Source organism: Homalodisca vitripennis, chromosome 4 (genome assembly GCF_021130785.1).
Source record: "Homalodisca vitripennis isolate AUS2020 chromosome 4, UT_GWSS_2.1, whole genome shotgun sequence".
Classification (NCBI taxonomy): Eukaryota; Metazoa; Arthropoda; class Insecta; order Hemiptera; family Cicadellidae; genus Homalodisca; species Homalodisca vitripennis.
In genome coordinates this window covers 106,084,147-106,090,154 of record NC_060210.1, presented here as the reverse complement: position 1 = coordinate 106,090,154, position 6,008 = coordinate 106,084,147, and positions in this window count along the sequence as shown.

Here is a 6,008-nt window from a genome sequence, read left to right as displayed (position 1 = left end):
ATTTATTACATGAAGATATTGTTTTGCACAAAATATTTCATACAACTGTATTTATTATATATTATACAGCATTATTTTCTTATAGAGGGACGAGGATTTACTGTTTCTCTTAGAACAATTAATCTGACACAAAAGCTTTAAATAGGAAAGGATTTCTGTTGATATTTTTTCTATGATAGAAATTAAAGATAAACATTAAAAATTTCATAAAAAGATCTTAATTTTTCAATATGGCAGGTAACCAAAAATTTAAAATGAAAACATGTGTAGTTTTCTTAATTAATTTCAATTCACTTTTTAAAAGTAATATGTTGGGTTTATTGATACTGATATATTTGGGTTTAGTCCCTTTTATAGTTTAAGAAAAAACCACTATGAAGAGCAACTTGGTGGGTTTTCAAATTATATCATTTGGTGTAATGTCAACTATATAAGCAATTGGGGATGATTTTTGTGTTCAGAAGCAGTTCATACAACTCAACGTTCCTCAAGGATGCTGTAACAGAATTCAGTAGCTCATTGTCTTTTTTTTTGGATTTCGTAGCTACGTAAACCACTGCTTTGTACATCTTAGTGTTAATGTAGCTTAGGATATTAACATTTAACTCAGTATAAGAATTTTACATTTTTTACATAAAAAAAAAAAATAGTGTCCAGAGTTTAACCTTTTGTGTACTATTTTGAGGTTTTTACAATATATTTAATTTTTCTAGAAGAGAACATGGATACCATTATTTATTTGATTTAACTAGATAATATGAAGAGCAAATTAGTTACCTTAGGTAATATTTGTTATATAGTGGAACATCGATATGTTGTAACTGAAGTGGAACTACAAAACTTCAATAAATTGAGAATTTTTATATAGTAAGGTTCAGTTCAAGGCTGTTTGGGACAGACTTCGATATATAGAAGTTTGCAATTGTTGTTCTGTTAATCATTATATCAAGTTATCGATAGATCATATACAGCGGTCCACAATAAATACAGTAATAATGCAGAATTGATTATGAATACTTTAACAGAAAATGTCTAGTAAGAAATGATTGGGAGAGTATTCACTGGTATACATAACTCCTTTGCAATGTCACTGTTTTCTGATTACTGACATCCATAGTCTTTTTAAATTTAACTTTATATTGATAAGATACAAGTTTTTGTTTTGCCATCACCCTTTTACACAAAATACTGTCACAGCTGAAATGTACACACATGACTGAGTTAACTTAAATTTGCTTAAATCACGGTAACATCCAAGTCAAAGGGTGGAGTGGTGACTCGCCACTGACCACAACAGTAAACCAAAGAATTTCGATGGTGGGCGAAGTCTCAACATGAAAAATACGGTACTGTACTTCGGTTTGTTGTACTGATAAACTGAAACTCTGATATATATATATATATAGTTAGCAGTGGACAATTTTAAGGATGAAAATTCAATATATAGAGGTTATTTATGTTAAACCTTATATATAGATAAAATTTGCATTGAAATAAAATGGCACATAAAATGGTGATAACAAAACTTTAATTTATCAAGGGATTGAATATACTGAGGTTTGATATTTCAAGGTTCCACTGTATTATCACACTTTATGAGGTGCAGTTCAACCACTTTTCAAAAACAAAAATCTTTAAACATAAAAAAAAAAAAAATGATTTATGCATCATGTTTTGTAATATAATTATCTCCATATTCTTCTGAAAAAAATGTATTACACATGTAGGTTTATAAAATGAGTTTATTAACAAAAATTTTTAAAGTAGAGAGCCAAAATACTAAAATATGGCTTGCCATCATGGAGAAAAATGATTACCAGTTCTTAGGTTAAGGACCAAACTAGTCATCCACGAAATTATGTTGTTGTCCATCAGTATGCATGATAACTCTCCATATTAAAGTCCTACAAACTTGGTACATGGGTTTCTATTTGTCCAAGGAAGAACAAATTACAAGTTTTACAGCCTCTGAGAGGATATTATTCTCATGAAATTCAAAAACAGCTATAACAAGTGAAAATGTAACCTTTTGGTGACCAGACCTTTGTGGTGATCACGTTGGATGATCTGAGACATGATTTGAGGTCCGAAATGTACCGATTGGAGAGGCCACCAGTGCAGGCTTTGGTGCCAAAAACATTCTGGGAAAAAAAACATCCCTCGAGATACTACCTAAATTCAAGCTCAGGTCACGTGAGTGCTCATAAATGTAACAAATCTCTTTTCATTTGTAATATGTAGTAGATAGGGACAAAAGTGACCTTCAGATAACACCAAAGTACAAAACAACTCGTTATTTATGATTTCCACCCTCTAAACTATACATAGTTTTATTCAGGAGGAAAAGGGAAATACACTTTATTAATAACATTAAAATTATCATCAACTACTCCAGCAAACAATTTCACGTTACTAGTTTACCCACTTTACATTCCCTGTTGATTTTAAAAAGTTCAATAATAAGTAACTGAGATACTATACTAATTATATAAAATTGAGGAAAGGCCTAAAAATAAACTTTCTCAAAAGGCAAAAAAATGCCTTCTTGGTTATGGTGGTAAGCCCTCAGGTAGAGCGGATGGCTCTTGAGCAGGGCGGAAGGCTCTCGGGATGGGTGGTAGGCCCTTGCGTAGGATCGTAGGCACTTGGTAGTTATGTTTAGTTAAGGTTTTGTTAGCTTCGTGAAGAAAATAGCTTTTCTTTAATGTATATTTAGGCCTAACAAAGGAAATTTTACTAAAAAGATTATTGATGATAGGCTTACATTTTACCTTTTGGGGTACATTTGTTCTCCACCGGGTTGATGCACCAGGTTAAATTAATTTCAAGTGAATACGCATATATATATATATATATATATATACATACACACACACATGTACATGTTCTTCATCTTCTATGGGGCGTCCTACTGCCATGTACTTAAGTCTCAAGGGCCTTTTGCACACTCCGGAAGCACACCATGAGGCCTACCAGTCTATGATTTCAGCAATTCCACAAACGGCCGAAAACAACCTATCAGGTCCTCCGGGGGAAATTCACCACCCTTATCCAAACTACCAAAGATGGCATACCACTCCCTTGCTATTTTAGGACAATCAAAGAGCAAATGTTAGCAGTTTCATCCTGCTCAACACACATTCTAGAGCGGATCCTCCTGAAGGATGCCGACTCTGTGAAGATGCTTCCTCAGGTGACCATGTCCTGTGATCAGACCTACAAATGGAGAATACATTGATCTATTTAGTGAGATAAGGTCAGACGCCACTCTGGAGGAGGGTGACTGTAATACCATTCTGCTCATTCTCATACCCGGATGCAACCTCCACCTTCTCTCATGTTCACCGCGAACCCATTTCGAGACAGCCCCAAAGGATTCACAACTTAGAATAACGCAGAATGGTTGAGGGCCTGTCATAATTTATGCTGAGCCCTGGTTGGCCAGGGAATCAGCTCTTTCATTCCCACAGATCCCCTTATGACCAAGAACCCAATAAACAGTCACAGTGTTGATTCTGGCAAGGGAAGAAACGACTTGATAGCAATCACAGATGTTTGGATTTGAACACACAAGAGTCCAGCACTATCAGTGCTGCCTAACTATCCGTGAAAATATTGATCGTCTTACTCCTATATCGCAGACGAAGATTCTCATGAGCACATTCCTTAATGGCTGTGACCGCCGCCTGAAAAACTGTATGATTAAGGACTCATAGGGACCACCAGCTCCCACGTACATGTTACTAGACACCAATAAACTCTTGGTTTTTTCAAGGAAGAATCTTATATAATTGTTGTTAAGATTTGTCTTGTACAAAAGTTAAGTAATGCAAAACAAAATTTGTATTAATTCTTTTCAAAATAAAGTGAAAATAAATTTTTGTTCAGGTGTTTAACCTACTTTATTTCTTCCTGAGTCAAAACTGTAAGTAACCATCATAAGTATTAGTCACGTTCTAAATACCTACATAATTAAGTACATGGCTTAGGAAACATGTGATTTGAAAATAAAAATTGAACTATATATAAAACGTATTTGATTCAGTAAAATACCCACATTTAAGCTTATGAAAGTATGTATTACTAATTACATCGGTATACTGTAAAAGTGGATTAGTTGGTGCGCTCTTTTGAAAAAAGTAGTCTACTTGAAACATAGTAACATAGTCTAATAAATTACTTGGGTTGTTTATCACTGCAAAACTCAATACTATACGTACAATAGTACAAAAAATACAAATAAATAAGTCATTACTATAATAATGGCTTATTTAACTGTACACAAAATTAAATAATGAAAAAAAATCACTGTTCTGACTTATTTACAAAATGGGGGGGGGTGGGGGGGGGGGGGGGTGGGGGGGGGGGGGGGTGGGGGGGGGGGGGGGTGGGGGGGGGGGGGGGTGGGGGGGGGGGGGGGTGGGGGGGGGGGGAGGTATTAGAGTGTCACTGCAATGTTTTAGTAGTTTTGTTGATATGCCATCTAATCCAGAGGAGGTCTTAGATTTAAAAGATTTTATTACAGCTTTGATTTCAGTTTCGTCTGGGCATTACAACTGGAGCATGTCATGTTCAAATGTTTGGGTTTCTGAAACATTGTGTCTGTGTGCTACTTTTGGCGCAGAAGCCAAAGTCTGCTCAGCAACACTGGTGAAATAAGTATTGAGATAGCATGCAATTTTATTGGTATCTTTGGTCTTAACTCCATCAACATTTATTTCCATCTGGGCGATTTCAATGTTTTTACTTTTCATTTGACTGTTTATTGTTTGCCATGCAGCCTTTGATGTGTTTTCTGCCTGTTTTATATAATCTACTGATCCTTGGCGTCTAAGTGATCTAAGTTTAAGGTTATAATTCTGTTTAGCTTCCACCATTTCTATCTTGCTTTCATCTTGTCCAGTCAACTCATAACGCCTCAAGCATCCAAAATAGACTTGTTTTAAGCGGTCGGTTTCTTTATTTGCAAATGTTAACTTTATTTTCTTTTTAGTTCTTATTTTTTTAACAGGGGCTACCAAATTCATGATTGTAGTTATTCGTGACAGGAAGATGTTGTAGGCTTCTTCTGCAGTTGGAGCATAAAATACTGAATTCCAGTCTTCGTTTTTTAGTTTTTCTTTAATGGAGTCCATGTTTCTCTGGTTAAAGACTCTGGCCATGGTGCTGGAGATACAGGGAAAGTTTCCTTGGATTTGAAATTCACAGAACTGGGCTGTGTGGTCTGCAATGCCGGCATGCAGCACTTTCGTTTTTAATCTGGTGTGCTGATTTGAGCAGATAAAGTCTATGGAGGACATGGAAGTGGGGGTGATTCTTGTAGAGGCAGTGGTAATCTTACTATGTTGTGGCTTTGCAGTGTGTCATTGAGCTTTTTTGTGTTCCTATCAGGCTCTTAACTGTTCACATTGACATCTCCCATAATTACAGTATGTTTTTCGGCCCCAGTTTTTTCTAGGGTAGATGAGAGAATGTCCAAGGCATCATCCAGTCGAGCAGTTGGTGTTCTGTAGACTCCCATTACAAAGAAGTGTTCTTTACCAAGTGTTATTTTTATTACAGCAAGTTCACATATAAGCTCATTGCTATGGTGGGTAATGTCCAAAGGTTCCACATGTTCTTTCAAGTCTTCGATTATATAAATTGCTACCCCTCCTTTCCTGTGGTGGAGTCTTGAGAAATGTGTTTTAAGGGAGTATTTTGGAAGTCTTGTGTTTTCCACTTCACTTTCTTTCAATCCATGTTCTCTGAGTATGACTATGTGTGGTTGTGTTTCGTCAAGTAAATGTATTAGTCTGTCAATTTTTCCACTCTTAGCTCCAATTTCTTGCATGTTTTGATGGAGTATGGTTAGGGATTTTTCAGTGGCACTTGAGTAATTTCTAAAAAAGTACATGAGTTGATTGTTGTACTGCTGCGATCACCATCTGATATCCTGTTTATATTAATTGAAATTTCTTCTAAGTATTTCTTAAAAAGATCTTCATAAGTTTCATTGTTTTCAAGTT